The sequence below is a fragment of the Protomyctophum parallelum genome (genome assembly GCF_964188405.1).
Source record: "Protomyctophum parallelum genome assembly, chromosome: 10".
NCBI lineage: Eukaryota > Metazoa > Chordata > Actinopteri > Myctophiformes > Myctophidae > Protomyctophum > Protomyctophum parallelum.
The window spans coordinates 53000284-53017953 of NC_139704.1; the positions used below are offsets into that span (position 1 = coordinate 53000284).

The window sequence follows — 17670 nt, forward strand, 5'->3', positions numbered from 1 at the left end:
GTGGTTATAGTCTATGAATGGCTTTGCACATCACTCACTTGTTGCTGCTGCCAATAGGAATTTGTGATGTCTGTGTGGCGACAATTGCTGTTTTTTTATAATACATACAATTTTTATATAGCACTTTTCAAGGTACCCAAAGTTGCTTCACAAAACGGAAGTAAAAACTAATTTATTTGAAAATAAACTAGATTAAAAACTAGACATTTTTGGCATGTTTGTGAAGCTTTTCGGTTCCACACCAGTAACTGCTGTTCAACAGCTACATCCACGACCTCCCTGCAACAACATCAATGTAGTATGGCTATGCAGACGACCAGAGTACTGTGCCCCAGTCTGGAGCCGTAGCTCTCATGTCAAGAAGCTGGATGCTGCCCTCAACACAGGATGGGCCACCCCAAACAAACTGCCTGCCTGCTCTCGCTGGAATCACTCCAACAGAGGTCAGACGAGAAGCAGCCACGCTGGCCCTCACCGGGAAGGCACAGCTGAGTGAATCCCAGCCATCTCCTCCACAAGGTCATCAGAGACACCACAGCACACGTGCCTCAAGTCACGGTGCCCTTTGCCACAACACACACACACCACACGCACATCAAGTCACGGCACCCTTTGCCACAACACACACACACACACACCAAGTCACGGCACCCTTTGCCACAGCACACGTGCCTCAAGTCACGGTGCCCCTTTGCCAACACAGGCCCAAGAACTGCTCCACACAACACCAGCTGACACCTCAAAGGCATCCTGGGTGAAGGCAAGACAGAGGGACCAGTGGAATACATTGAGGACCCCAAATATGTTCTTTGCCAGCACCTCCCCTGCAAGGAGTGGACAACCCTCAAAGCAGAAGTGGGACATCTCGGACAGTGCCCACTGTGAATGCGAGGATCCACTACAGACTGTGGAACACGTAATGACCATTTGCCCCAAATACCGGCCACCGAATGGTGATCGTGGCTTAGGTGACCTAGACAATGACACACTGTACTGGCTTGTTCTATGGACATACGGCAGAAGATGTTTATGAAACGTATTTTTTGTAATTTCTTCATTTTTTCGGCATGTTTGTCAAACCTTTGTGGCATTTAATTTATGGAACTTGTGGATGTTTTTTTATTTATTGGTGAAGTTTTAGTGGCACTTTGAAATGTATTGACACATTTGATATATGTTTTTGTTAGGGATGTCCGATATTATCGGCCGTTAAAGGCATTAAAAATTAATAACCCTAACCCTTAATTTTACTTTATTTTTTTACATTAAAAACATCTACAAGCTCACAATACAATAAGACACATGTGAGCTTGTAGATCTGCTATTTTCAAATTATTTTTATACATTTGAAAACTTGATTAGATCATTTTAGATGAGACATTTTGCATGAGTAATTATTAATAATTACTTTTGGTATTTTAAGTATTTTTTTATACCAAAACCTTTGTACCTTTACTCGAGTACATGTTGAATTTACTTGTAACGGAGTATTTCTATATTGCAGTATTTATAGCCTACTTTTATTTAAGTAAAACATTTGAGTTATGTTTCCACCACTGGAAAAAGCCTGCATATATATATATATCTGTTGATATCGGCAATTAGGAGTTGGACACGGACTGTCGGACATCCCTTGATTTGTGTGATTTTGTGCAGCTTTTAGTGAGTTTGTGGCATTTTGTGCAGCTTTTGTTTGTTTGTTTTGTGAAGGACCAAAGAGCACACCCAGTATGTATCACAAGGCTATTTCCACCAGTCAGGTGTACTTATATCTACATCTCATAAGCGGCCATGAACTAAACACTACAGATATCACAATTTGACTTTGGCAGCAGCAAGAAACGACTGATATGCAAAGCTCTTCAGCCATGATGCTTCTCTCTATACAAACACTCATAATGTCCACATGGACATCTTAGCAGCCAGGATGGGGTGGTCGGCCTCGAGGCCACTAAGAACCCTGGTGACCTTCACATGGGGGGGAGGGGGGGTCCACACAAGAGACCAGGGCATCCTCAGGTTCAGCGTTCCAGCAGCATCTACGGTCGTCTACATCTAGAAAGAAAGAAAGACATCAGAAGCTGACCATATCACTCACAGCAATAGAAACATTTTAAAAGGATCTCTGGCCAATAAGACAAATATTCCTTAACATTATACTTGCCATCTATAACTAAAATTGTAAAATATAAACCCCTTCAATATTTTATTTCTTTCATAAATAGATAATCTTTTACTCCATAGGAACTGTTCCCGTCGCAGGTTTATGATGTCCATGTGTGGTCCAGTGCTATGGAATGCACTTGCTAATAAAAAGTACTTAAAATATTGCTTTGATGCTTATATCAATTAAGCTGTTTTTGTATTAGCATATTATGCATATGACATAATCAACTTGCAACAGGAGCAGTTCCTATTGAGTGAAAGAAAAGAAAATATTTAAGGTTTCTATTTTAAGATTTTCGTTACAGAGGGTTAAGTATAATGTTTTAAGGCATATTTGTTGTTCGGAGTTTTGTGGATGAAGCCCTCCGAAAGGCTAGTAACAGGCAGCACACAATGTCATTACTCGTGTTTCATATTTATTGTAGACCACGGTACAGTACACAGGTAATAAACCTGAAAAATCAAGAAGAATACAACTGTATTACTATCATATTCTTTGAATATAAATGCAATAATAATAAACAGTACAATATTATTTTAAAGACTTTCACAATATATTCTCTCACTGAACTACTAAATATAAATGCAAACATCTCACTACTGATACAGGCAGCACTATAAAGAAAACTGGCATCATAAATGCAATGCACTCACTGCACAACTTCTGTTACTACAACGGGCTGGAATCTAGCATTAACTACAATACCCAGAATGCAATTCACCAAAGTGCCTTGCGCTATGCGCAGACCGCACGCACGCACTATGCCGGCCGTCACGATGCTAATCATTACTATGGCTCAGAGTCCGTATGTTTATACTGACGTGACTCTTTATGGACGTACAAAACACCACCACGGCCACGCAACAACACAGCCTACAGGACTTCTCCACCACGCTACAGTCCGCTAAGCGTCCCGACAGAGCAACCTGTCTAAACAGCCAGCGCTGGCCACAGCTAAACATAAACACTCACTGCACCCCATGCGCCGCTCGCTCAATACTTGCGGTATATCAAATGCGGACACAACGTGCTACTTGTATTGTGATAATACTACTGCACAAATGCTCATAGCAAACATTATACTTATAACCAGGGATCCTTTTAAGAATATTTAAAAGTGCAATATCAAAATGTGTATTTATTTTAAGTTTGTAGAGTCAATATCTCATCCGCTTCTAGAAAGCAATTTAAAATACAAATTACTGTAAGTAATGTCGAGTAGCCTACCTTTGGAAGTCACTTCACTGAACAGCCATGCCTACCACACCCGTTTCGAATTGTCACAAATTCTCACAATGCAGGAGGCAGCAGCTGAGCAGCACTACCCATTAATTAAAAACAAGTGCTTCTCCAAACAGAAAGTAGCTCAACGTCACTTATAACACGTCTACGGTGTATTTTTATGAAACAAATGCTTTGCAGATTGAGAGTAGGCTATAATTCAAGCTTGCCCTACAGCTGCGACGTTGGGGAGTTTAGCATTGTTTAATACAAGCCGGTTGTAAATTAAATGTGGCCGTCAATGGACGGCATGCATTACAACTTACTAGATTCATCCCATTGCACTGGTGATGCCAATTAGTCATTTGACTCGGCTGTGTGGCGTCAGTGTGTCAACACAACTGAAAGGTTACTTTTTCCAACACATTTGGTTTAAATGCCTTACATTTCATTTCACAGCAACCTTCTACATACAAACCAAACGAAATATTTAAATTCACACAACTCTATAGATGCCCTAAATGTTCCACAGTTCAAACGATAGCCTACCTTTCTCTCTCAAAAAAAAAACAACAACTTTAAAACAGTTCCTCTGTAAATCCACCTTTTATGAAAGCCCTTCTGAAAATGATAAATCCTTTACCAGCCTGCCATTTAAACCCTGTGCTAATAGCACAGGGTTTAAATGGCTACAGCCAGGGGGTCCGCCGCTGGTCCGTCAGGGATGGTTTTGGGTTTTGGCTGTTGTGTTTTGTTAACCTGCCGACGTGAGTGGAAAAGGATTCATTCAACATGGTCGGTCTTCCTAGGAGTGATAAGACGCCGACACAAATGCTTCCAATCATTCAATCAAAGTGACGCGGGGCAGGTCACGTGCGGAGAACGACGCGATGTGATTGGCTGACAGGATGGATGAATGGAGTGACATAATATTCAAGTAGGGGCGGGGCCGTGGGCTGGGTTGTACCTGTGTGTACGTGTGTGCGTGTGCGGCCTAGACTACTATTTAAATAGTTTTGAGGGGAAATAAATGCTATTTGTCCAAAAGTGACTGCTAGAGATTGCTATTGTTTTCATAAAGCATCATATTCATTATCACCCTTGCAAAGTTCTGAGTTCTGTTCTTATTCAACGGCCTTTGTCCCTCAAAGGAAAATAGGGTATCTGACGCCCTCAAGTGGACAAAATCAGTAACAGCTCTATAACCATTTCCCGTGCTGCCTTTTGTAGAGTTGAGTTGAGGAAAGTTATATTTGAAAATAGGGTTAAAATAACTATAGGCCTACAATATAATAACAGACCACATAATGTACCATGAAATAACTTAAAATGGATAATAATTAACCCATGAATTATAGTTACATTATTTCATTCCTGAAGGTTAATTCATAGATTGAACCCATTGTAATTTAGGCTGCTTGTTTCTTGTGTCAACTTGACACCAACAGAGAAAGAAGCATGTTATTATTTTCTTATGAACACCAGACTCACAACAAGCTATCAAAAAAAGAGAATACAGAAGAAACATTTAATTCTTTAAAACTATGGATGGAGCTGAAAATATTCACCATTTCAGCAAAGCCAAGGAGCGCTTCCTTGTTTACAGGTGGAGAGGAACTTTGATAAGTCTGTCAGGGACACCTATGGGTGTAGTGGTGAAATATTACACGTCTCCACCAACCAGTTCATTCATTGAGCTGACTACAAGTTAAAAAAACATGATGTGGTAGTCTGGTAGACAATTAGTGGACAATAAAACACTGGATAAAACTAAGATACACAATAAAACATCAGCACTAGACTGCAGTAATAAACACAGATCAAATAATTTAAGGGCACTATGAGTGTCGCAGGATTCCCACACATTTTTTACCAATGCATTTCCAAAACATTTACAGGAATATGTAACAATAATTCAGTGCAATGATTGATTGATTTATTTTGTCATTCTTCCCAACTGTAGCAGCAGAAAAAAATGAAATTACGTTTCTCCTAGTTAAAAAGACACTTAATTTCGTTTTTGAGTCTCTTAGTCTTATGTGCAACAATAACAGAGGGCAGTTTAGCAACAATAACCCTATCTAACCCTACCCCTAAACCAAAGACAGGCAGTGTAGCAACAATAAAGCACAGAATATAGAACGGTATAATTCTATTCCAAATGTTGTGCCTAATCTTTGCTACACCACCACCTATCCTAGGACATATGATCATAGATTCTACATTTGTATAATAATAATATAACATAATATTTGTTAACCATAAACATGTTTGGTTCACAAGCTGTAACAATTATACATTTCAGTTATAACGTGTGGTGTGTGGTGTGTTTCAATCTGGACGTCTTCCTGAGCTGTAGCAGACTTTAAGTCCACCAAAGTGCTGGTTAGCACTGAACGAGTACGACAATTATGGCCTAAAGTTTGGCTGAATGAGTGTGACGAGGCTCACTGCATCGTCACACTCATCTCATGTGGTGAAATATGTGCTGCATGCTCCTATATAAAACGATTCAAATCATGCTCTGTGCTCAGGAAAATAAATAAAATAACCATGGTGGACTTAGACCCGTTTTGGACATTCAGCTGTCGCCATTTTTCCGCTAGCCTGGAGAAAACCTGACTATCAATTCATGCTGGGCTGAGCTCTCATCTCTGGTTTGTTTGGCTCCACTCACTGCAATCATGTCCCACTCCATTACACCTTGAACACGAGAGAGCAGAATATTAGTTAAGAACAGATAGAACATAGTAGATACTGAAATCACATATCATATTGGTCTGAAATAATGTTTTTTTCCTAATGGAAATAACTGGGTCGTATTATAATCAGGGACTAGACTATTTGACATTCAATGTTCTTTTTCCACAAATGAGTCTTGAAAAATGGGGGTCGTCTTAATCAGATGTACCTTCGACGCCAGCCTCTGTAGTTTAATAACACTGTACCTTTGACAGGCAACCTCTGTAGTTTAATAACACTGTACCTTCGACAGGCAGCCTCTGTAGTTTAACCCATTTTGCGCGGGAACCCCTTTTGGTGTTAGCATTACGTTATGCTTTAGCTATTGAAAAATAGCAGATCTACAAGCTCATAGCGCGCCACCGAGTGGCGCGCTACGAGCTTGTAGGTCTGCTATTCGAAGAACGACTGACATAGAAACATAGCTTTTTCAGAAAACTGTCATTTTCAAACAGACATTTTTAGAATCTGATCTCAGGTCAGAATGGGTTAATAACACTGTACCTTCGACAGGCAGCCTCTGTAGTTTAATAACAATGTACCTTCGACAGACAGCCTCTGTAGTTTATTAACACTGTACCTTCGACAGGCAGCCCCTGTAGTTTAATAACACTGTACCTTCGACAGGCAGCCTCTGTAGTTTAATAACACTGTACCTTCGACAGGCAGCCTCTGTAGTTTAATAACACTGTACCTTCGACAGGCAGCCTCTGTAGTTTATTAACACTGTACCTTCGACAGGCAGCCCCTGTAGTTTAATAACACTGTACCTTCGACAGGCAGCCTCTGTAGTTTAATAACACTGTACCTTCCACAGGCAGCCTCTGTAGTTTAATAACACTGTACCTTCCACAGGCAGCCTCTGTAGTTTAATAACACTGTACCTTCGACAGGCAGCCTCTGTAGTTTAATAACACTGTACCTTCCACAGGCAGCCTCTGTAGACACTTTTAAAGCACAGCTCAAGACTCACTTCTACACTACACTGCTTTTTGTTGAACTTTTAAATTATTTGTTGTTATTCATTTCCTCAGTGTATTGCATTACTGCTATCATTTCCATGTCATGAAATATATAGGTGCTATACAAATAAAGTTTTATTACTAATATTATAGTAGTAGTAGTAATTAATAACTTTATTAATCCAACGTTTCGGCAAACATGATGCCTTCTTCATACCCTGAAGAAGGCATCCTGCTTGCAGAAATGTTGGATTAATAAAGTTTATAGCATCGTGACTACGAGCTGTGCGGCCTCTTTCCTTTCTTAATCAAAGATTACATGATAATACCACTACACTGCAGCTGTTTGGTCTGTGAGTATCGTTCATTATGCCTCCTCTTAGTAAAAGGCTATACTGGCATTCCTGAGGAGCAGCGACTGTGTGCTCTTTGTGACCTGGGAGTTGTAGAGGATGAGTTTCATGTTGTATTCTATTGTCCACTATACCATGATTTAAGAAACTCTTTATTTGAAAGAATTCAGGATAAGTACCCAGATTTGTCTGAATGTTTTATGTTAAATTGGTTGTTCAGTAATGAAGTTTTTGTTTTAAGAAAATTCGTAGAGAAGGCATGGCAGTTACGTTGGAGAACGATGTATCCATGAGTAACTGTCTATTTGTGTATATGTATCATTATGTATGTACAATTTTGTGAGTGTCTTGTAAGCCGAAATGTCCAAAAGCACACTCAAAACCTACCTTTTCAAACTGGCTTTCCCTACATACCCCCCCCCCCCCACACACACACACATATTTTTATTTCTACTCTGTCTTCTATATATATCTATATGCAGTCTCTCTGCATTCCATGTATGTGACTGGCCAGGGGGAGGTAGTTTAGAGACCAGGATTACTGCATGTTTTTGGGGAGAACATGTCAGGGTATCTACCCTAGAGGACACGGGGAGAACATGTGAGGGGACCTACCCTAGGGGACACGGGGAGAACATGTGAGGGGACCTACCCTAGGGAACACGGGGAGAACATGTAGTAAACACTCCCCCTGCTAGACATTTTCATATTTACGGAATGTGCCATTTTTAAAGTTTTCAAAATGTATAAACAATAAACATCGCCTGTGTGTGTGTGTGTGTGTGTGTGTGTGTGTGTGTGTGTGTGTGTGTGTGTGTGTGTGTGTGTGTGTGTGTGTGTGTGTGTGTGTGTGTGTGTGTTGCGTGCGTGCGTGCGTGCATCTTACCTGTAGTGAGCAGGGCACTCTGATCCATCAGGTTCCTGACTTCCTGGGGCTCTTCAGGGGCCATGATGAAGACTATATGTTCTCCCCGTGGCCCTTTCTGAAACCAGTCGCTTGACTTGAAGTGCTCTCGGGAGGTTCCCTCGTCAGGAAGTGCCCCTCCAGCTGAATCAAGTTCCCTTGATTAGGGTCCTGGGTATAAAAAACAGTTAGAGCGTTGTCTATTCTGCATCAGATGAAGATTGTTTAGGAGGAGTTTATTTATCATTTATTTGTGGTGGTACTTCCATTTGTAGGTGGCGGTTTCCATGCGGACAGAGAGCAGGGCTGCACAAGGCAATCGAGTCTAGATCGGCACAGACTCGCTCTTGAGGGCTTTATAAGCCACTTCCACTCAAGGCTGCTTGGTTTCAGACGACACTTAATATGGCGCAGCCTCGCGTGAACGCGCATATCGAGGGCAAGTGTGTAGGGCGAGTGGGCGAGTGGCGAGTGGGCGAGTGGCGAGTGGCGAGGAGCTGGTTTCATCCAGGTCTATCAGCTTCACGTCCACCTGCATGCTAACAGACACACACAGACCAAACAGATCAGCTGTTATAGTAGTAGACCACAGCTGACTTTTAACCTCTTTTTGGGAGAAATGACAGCTAATCAAGTCACTTTGTGTTGGCTTACGGCTCTGCTGGCAGGTAAATGAATCCCCTGGCAGCTAAATAAAACACTAAGGGTTGCCCACCTTCCCCTGGCAGCTAAATAAAACACTAAGGGTCGCCCACCTGCCTCTTGCAGCTAAATAAAACACTAAGGGTTGCCCACCTGCCCCTGGCAGCTAAATAAAACACTAAGGGTCGCCCACCTGCCCCTGGCAGCTAAATAAAACACTAAGGGTTGCCCACCTGCCCCTGGCAGGTAAATAAAACACTAAGGGTTGCCCACCTGCCCCTGGCAGCTAAATAAAACACTACGGGTTGCCCACCTGCCCCTGGCAGCTAAATAAAACACTAAGGGTCGCCCACCAGCCCCTGGCAGCTAAATAAAACACTAAAGGTCATTACACACTGGCGAATTAGCGACGCGATATATTCGTGCGAATAATTCGCATTTTAAAAAAAACTATTGAAGTCCATGCAAGCTTCCACATCAGTGGCGAATGTGCGAAAATGCGACCGTTTTCGCTTTTATTTGTTCGCTCTGGTGTCGTATTTTGCAGAGATTCGCAGGCGAACTGCAACATGCAATATTTCGCATTTTCAGATCGCTTATTCGCATTGCGTCGCTAATTCGCCAGTGTGTAATGACCTTAAGGGTTGCCCACCTGCCCCTGGCAGCTAAATGAAACACTAATGGTTGCCCACCTGCCCCCTGGCAGCTAAATAAAACACTAAGGGTTGCCCACCTGCCCCTTGGCAGCTAAATAAAACACTAAGGGTTGCCCACCTGCCCCTGGCAGCTAAATAAAACACTAAGGGTTGCCCACCTGCCCCTGGCAGCTAAATAAAACACTAAGGGTTGCCCACCTGCCCCCTGGCAGCTAAATAAAACACTAAGGGTTGCCCACCTGCCCCTGGCAGCTAAATAAAACACTAAGGGTCGCCCACCTGCCCCTGGCAGCTAAATAAAACACTAAGGGTCGCCCACCTGCCCCTGGCAGCTAAATAAAACACTAAGGGTTGCCCACTTGAACCCTGGCAGCTAAATGAAACACTAAGGGTTGCCCACCTGCCCCCTGGCAGCTAAATAAAACACTAAGGGTTGCCCACCTGCCCCCTGGCAGCTAAATAAAACACTAAGGGTTGCCCACCTGCCCCTGGCAGCTAAATAAAACACTAAGGGTTGCCCACCTGCCCCTGGCAGCTAAATAAAACACTAAGGGTTGCCCACCTGCCCCTGGCAGCTAAATAAAACACTAAGGGTTGCCCACCTGCCCCTGGCAGCTAAATAAAACACTAAGGGTTGCCCACCTGTCCCTGGCAGCTAAATAAAACACTAAGGGTTGCCCACCTGCCCCTGGCACGTAAATACATAAGTGTAGTGTAGTGTAGTGTAGTGTAGTGTAGTGTAGTGTAGTGTAGTGTAGTGTAGTGTACAGTACAGTACAGTACAGTGTACGTACCAGACAGTGAGTATAAGTACTCTCAGAGTAGTGGTACATCAGAGACAGAACCAGACAGAGGATCAGTCCAGTCAGAGCCAACAGAACCGTCCCTACGGCCAGGTGGGGAAACGGGACTCTGATGAGAGGACGGTCCCTCTCCAGCCCGATGTACCCCGCGTGTACCATCCTGGAGTACACACATATACACATGTATTTATACACATACAGTATATGTGTACAGTATAAATACTTCACTAAGATACCCATGTACCTGTCCAAATACTTCACTAAGATACCCATGTACCTGTCTAAATACTTCACTAAGATACCCATGTACCTGTCTAGATACTTCACTAAGATACCCATGTACCTGTCTAAATACTTCACTAAGATACCCATGTACCTGTCTAAATACTTCACTAAGATACCCATGTACCTGTCCAAATACTTCACTAAGATACCCATGTACCTGTCTAAATACTTCACTAAGATACCCATGTACCTGTCTAAATACTTCACTAAGATACCCATGTACCTGTCTAAATACTTCACTAAGATACCCATGTACCTGTCTAAATACTTCACTAAGATCAATATGTCAGTTTGTCACATTCAATAGATCCTGTGATCTTTTCAGATGAAACAACAATTTAATTGAACATGGTGGACCCTCTTGTAAACAAGTGTAATACTTAATGGTGTCGTCCAGTCATATAGTAACGGTCTTTGTATTGAGTTGTGCTTGAAATGTACTGTAATTCTGCAAACTGTTAACAAATACTTCAATCAATAATTATAATGTTATAACAGATAAGAGCTCTTACCTTCAACCTTCACAACTGCAGCTCCATGTGAGCCAATCACATGGACTTTAATATGACTTCATGTCATTAATACTCATCACTTTATTAATATGGATATCCTCTGTTGACTCCAGCTGTAAGATGAGCTACTGTAGCTATAATCAGCTAAACAGAACTGATGATGTCACTTATTATGAATACTAATGCTCTATTCAGACTGTCGGCTTCACACGTGGACTGTTTACATCAATTAAGGATAAATTCTACGTCATTGATTAATTACTCCATCTATAAAAGTAAATAAAACACATAAACGGTTCATCCGGCTGCCTCGAGCTGTTTAGGCTGAGCTGCCGACGTCATCAACCCGGAAGACCAACATCGCCGACCCAGAGTAATCGAGAGATGACGTCAGTAGCGTTGACCCCCCCTATTGTAATAATGGAATGCGGAAGTGCTCATTCTATCTCAATGGGATAGTTCCAACGTGTGGAACTACAGCCCATAGAGATCAAAGCGTGTCGCCACTCTCTAACTATTCCACTCATGGCAAACGAGCCAATCAGAAGCAGGCTTGAAGCGGCGTTGCCAAAAGTCTGCTTGTGTTTTTCTCTAAATTATATGTTTAAATGTTTTATTCTCTTTTTATTTACGGACAATCATCATGTTATCAAATTTGTATACATAAAACACATCAATCAAGTTTATATAAATATTAAAACACATCAGGTAACCAAGTTTATATAAATGAAATAACAACTAGTTTAATTCACAAAATAGTAGTTAAATGAGATAAACAACTATAGTTTAATTCACATAAAGAGCTAGTTTAATTCACATCCATTCATTATTAATAGTTATAAATGAAATAACGACTAGTTTAATTCACATCCATTCATTATTAGTAGGTTAATAACTAGTTTAATTCACATCCATTCATTATTAATAGTTATAAATTAAATAACGACTAGTTTAATTTACATCCATTCATTATTAGTAGTTAAATAACTAGTTTAATTTACATCCATTCATTTAAAGTTTCTTTCCATTTGAGCACCGTCGTATGAGAAAATAGCAGATCTACAAGCCCACAACACGTCGTGGTTGCAACGCGCTGTGAGCTGGTAGATCTTGCTAATTTCATTACATTTGTGCTTCGTCGCAGGACGGTGTCGAGCGCCGAAAATAGCAGATCTACAAGACCACAACACGTCGTGGATGCAACGCGCTGTGGGTTTGTAGAACTGTTGAGCTGAGCTGAGCTTTGAGCTGCACTGTGATGCAGAAAGCAGTGAAAAGTGGGTATTAACGCCATCTGGTGGTGGAATTATACTGACAGAGCTACAATTATACTTCTCCGTCCAACAGTGTTTCACCACCCTCCATTAAATTTTGGTAGCGCAGATACAGCAGAATGTAGTCTCTGATGCCACCTGGTGGTGACAATCGACAACTGCAGGACTCCGTCGAATGAGCAAATTTTGAATTTCCTATTGGAGAGCTAGCAAATTTAAGACATCCGGTTTGCCTTCAGAATAAAATAATTATTATTTTATTATTATTCTGAAGGCAACCGGATGTCTTAAATTTGCTAGCTCTCCAACAGGAAATTCAAAATTTGCTCATTCGACGGAGTCCTGCAGTTGTCGGTTGTCACCACCAGGTGGCATCAGAGACTACATTCTGCTGTATCTATTCTGTGCTACCAAATGGAGGGAGTCGAAAACAGCCGATGTGTATTTCATCCGTACGACGGTGACTTGCGTCGAAAACAGCCGATGTTTAGGGTTCGTACTTCGGCTGTTTTCGACGACTGCGCAGCCGCAGTGCCGAGTCACAGAAGACTAGCTAGCCAGCTAGCCGCTAGCTGAGCAGCTAGCTAGTAGCTGTGTCTTCATGACGTAAAAAAGACACTTTATTTGTTGTAAAACTTTCTTTATTTGAATCGACAGTTTGTGTTAAATAATCTTCTATTTTTTAGAACAACAATAAAACACTTAAACACGTATTAATACCCATGAAGATAGATAAATTGACTAAACACCGACTTGACGGACTGACTGTAAAACACTGTTGTACGGAAGAAGTATAGTTCTACCTCTGTCAGTAAAATTCCACCACCAGATGGCGTTAATACCCACTTTCCATGCATTCTGCAACACACGCAGCTCAAAGCACTGGTTCCATATTTACGGCTCTATAGCAGTAGTCCAGGCAAACTAGCGTTTCAATCAAAAGTAATTGTAACAAAAGATTTTTCTTCACAGACCATTCCTATGAGGTCTCCAGAACAACATACTAAAAGTCCCAAGAAATCCCAGTTGGGGAAATATGTTTAATTGCATTAATCCAAAATGGCCGCCAATTGGGCTTATTTGGCCAATCTTGGAATACATTTTTGACCATCAGGTAATTTTAACAGATTTTTTTCTGCACAGACCATTTCTATGAAGTCTCCAGAACACCATACTAAAAGTCCTAAGTAATCCTAGTTGCAGACATATGTTTAATTGGCATCAATCCATGATGTCTGCCAATTGACACCATTATCAGAAATATTGCCATTCTTAGAATAAATTCCTGGCCAAGAGGTAATTGTAACAGGATTTTTTTCACCACACATCATTTCTTAGAGGTGTCTAGAACAACATACTAAAAGTCCCAAGAAATTCCGGTTGCGGAAATATGTTTAATTGCATTAATCCAAGATGTCCACCAATTGAGACTATTATAAGAAAAATTGCCAATATTAGAATAAATTCCTGGCCAAATGCTAATTGTAACAGGATTTCTTTCACCACACATCATTTACTCGGCATCAATCCAAAATAGCCACCACATTATTATAAAATGGCATACATTTGAATGATTTTAAGTGATTTATTTTGGGACAGAGTGGTTAATACAAAATGGGTTGCAGTTTAATTGGATACAGCTCATAGGAATTTGTGCAATGTTTTTCACCATACCAATTGTTGGTTGACGAACTATATTACAAATGTATTAGTCAGAGTCCTACAAGAATTCAAGCTGCCGAGAGTAAATCCTCTGTATAAAATTGGAAACAAATTAGAACCTGGCAACTATACCACCTACCAACTAAAGTGCTATCAAGTCTAGAGACTAGACTAACGGGGGAACCGGGGAACATCTCCTCAGACTCCATTGTCCCGGTGTTGGTACTTTGCGCTCCTGAGTAGTTATTTTGTACATCCACATATGTTAGTGTGGGACGTCCTTGTGATCAATGCCTGTGTATTGGTTCCCACAGCACCAATTTGCTGGCTGGCAGTTCTTGATGCCAATGTCCTGCTACAGGTATAGTCTCATTCTCCTGGCTGACATTGTCTGGCTCAGGGTGGTATCCCCTCATACTGAATTGTAGGCTATACAGTACTGTGTTACTATTCGCCCATTGGGCCATGGCTCATTCGTCCATGACTGGTAACGTATGTGCCTGTGGAATGGGGAACCCGGGTTCATCTCCCGCCCCGGCCGTGGCTACATTGGTGGCAGCGGTGTGTATGGTTAACCTCTACAAGTATGTTCCCGCAGGCGACACAGACCTTTATAGTAGTCGGCAGCTCTGTCAGTCTCCCTGGGGTGGAGGTCCCCCAGTCAGTCGAGCCTAGCTCCTGGCTGGCACGCGTGGACGCGCTTCCAGGTGGGGCGGACAACTGTAGGCTATACAGTGCTGCGTTACTACTCGCCCATTGGGCCATGGCTCTTTAGTCGACTGGCTACAGAATCTTGTTGGTAACATGTTGAGAGACTTCTGCAGGGTTGACTTCAGGGTCCATTCTGGTGTAGCACCCGTCTAGAACCTTCTGGAGGGTTGGCTTCAGGGTCCATTCTGGTGTAGCACCCGTCTAGAACCTTCTGGAGGGTTGGCTTCAGGGTCCATTCTGGTGTAGCACCCGTCTAAAACCTTCAACAGGGTTGGCTTCAGGGTCCATTCTGGTGTAGCACCCGTCTAGAACCTTCTGCAGGGTTGGCTTCAGGGTCCATTCTGGTGTAGCACCCGTCTAAAACCTTCTGCAGGGTTGGCTTCAGGGTCCATTCTGGTGTAGCACCCGTCTAAAACCTTCTGCAGGGTTGGCTTCAGGGTCCATTCTGGTGTAGCACCCGTCTAAAACCTTCTGCAGGGTTGGCTTCAGGGTCCATTCTGGTGTAGCACCCGTCTAGAACCTTCTGCAGGGTTGGCTTCAGGGTTCATTCTGGTGTAGCACCCGTCTAAAACCTTCTGCAGGGTTGGCTTCAGGGTCCATTCTCGTGTAGCACCCGTCTAAAACCTTCTGCAGGGTTGGCTTCAGGGTCCATTCTGGTGTAGCACCCGTCTAAAACCTTCTGCAGGGTTGGCTTCAGGGTCCATTCTGGTGTAGCACCCGTCTAGAACCTTCTGCAGGGTTGGCTTCAGGGTCCATTCTGGTGTAGCACCCGTCTAAAACCTTCTGCAGGGTTGGCTTCAGGGTCCATTCTGGTGTAGCACCCGTCTAAAACCTTCTGCAGGGTTGGCTTCAGGGTCCATTCTGGTGTAGCACCCGTCTAGAACCTTCTGCAGGGTTGGCTTCAAGGTCCATTCTGGTGTAGCACCCGTCTAGAGACTTCTGCAGGGTTGGCTTCAGGGTCCAGCATTCACTGCCATAGAGGAACAGACTCCACCGTTGCATAGAAGAAGCTGAGTTTGATCTCACAGGGGAGGTTGGAGGGAGATCCATACACTGACCATGCCGTTCAGGGACCTCCATGCAAGTGCCTTCCTCACTTTCAGATCTTGCTCCGTTCAGTTGACCCATGAGCCCAGTTACTTGAAGTCCTTGACTTCCTTCAGCACAGTGCCTCCTGTTGTTGTCAGAGGTGGATGTTCTGGTGAGATGTTATAGGTGATAACCTCCTATAGCAGCGTGATCTTGTAGATCGGCTGTTTTTGGTGCACACAGTTTTGCAGCATGACCTCGTAGATCGGCTGTTTTTGATGTCATTTGCATGTTTTTTGGACAACATCTGTACTTTTGTACTGTTGGAAAAAAGGTGTGCTTGTTCCACGTTGTCGGAGAGCAGGCTGATGTTGTCCGCATAGCCTAGTCTAGTCTGTGCGGACAACAGTCTGTCAGGACTACTTTGGTATGTCGTCTCGAGTCAAATGCCTTTGAAGTCAATAGAACTGAGTATTATTATTACTATTATTACTATTATTATTATCATTATATTTGTAACTATTCTTATTTAGTTTCAGTTTTGGAAAGTAATTAATAGGTGAGTGGCAACTAAATTGTTTGTGTTTCTGGAAAAACGATTATTAATCTAACATTATTAATCTAACATTAAAGGTATATTCAGTGATTTCACTTAATTCAAATATCACTTATTTTTTTGTTTTGTTGTGATAATCCTCTCTACTATAGAGTGTGTTGACCATATAAGGAGTTCCTTCCTGTCCCCAGTTAACCCCTGGGGGTCAAAAAACCTTAGGTTTCGTTTTTGACTCTCTATCCTGATTGGACGAAAGGCTGGGTCCCACAGCCAAAAACTAAACCTAAGGTTTTTTGAGTGAAATCACTGAATATACCTTTAATCTAACATTAATGTTAGTTATAAATGTAATGCCCATTTGGCTTGTTAGCTTATAACGAACAAAGTGCTAAACAAAATGATGACCGTGTATAGGCCTACTGATGGCAGCGTGTTCTATAGTCTAGATAGAACATGATAATAACAGCCTTCAGTTATATTGGTTCAAAATGGCTAAAATACACAGTATTGTATCTGAATATCCTCAGCTCAAAATATATTTGGAAGTCAATTGAAATCTCAGACGAATGAAAATTGTGCCCGTCATAATTTGGGTAAATATTAGCGCGTTTTACATAGGCGTTTTACATAGATTGTGCATTACATTCACCAATTCACACACAGATGGTGGAGGGAACCATGCAAGGCACCAACCTGCAGATGCAATAAGGGGTTCAGCGTCTTGCTCAAGGACACTTTGTCACTAACTCTGGGGGAGCCCAGGTTCGAACTGGGAAACTTGCGGTTCCCATTCGGCCACACTACTTCTGAGCCTCTGCTGCTGAGCCACTAATTGGCAGACATCCTGCATGGATTGACGCCAATTAAACATATTTCCACAGCTAGGATTTCCTAGGACTTTTAGTATGGTGTTCTGATGACTTCATAGAAATGGTCTGTGAAGAAGGAAATGATGACCTCTTGGTATATGGCATTTTTTCCTGATAATAGTCCCAGTTAGTGGCCATTTTGGATTGATGCCAATTTAACATATTTCTACAACTACGACTTCTTGGGACTTTGTGTTCTGGAGACTTCATAGAAATGGTCTGTGAAAAAAAACAGTTTCAATTACTTATTGGTAAGGAATTTATTCCAATATTGGTAATTGGCCATGCATTCTTTTGAGAATATCTTATTGGTGGACATCTT

The 17670-nt window shown here is 42.1% G+C and overlaps 1 long non-coding RNA gene across 1 annotated transcript; it reads right to left on the reverse strand.

The window, feature by feature from the left end:
- Positions 1 to 5346: 5346 nt before the first annotated feature.
- Positions 5347 to 11559, reverse strand: LOC310865599. The gene is made up of 4 exons (XR_014569837.1): positions 11248 to 11559; positions 10442 to 10610; positions 8332 to 8520; positions 5347 to 6091 (listed from the first exon to the last, which is right to left on the reverse strand). It is a non-coding gene; the product is annotated as an uncharacterized lncRNA (long non-coding RNA).
- Positions 11560 to 17670: the final 6111 nt, after the last annotated feature.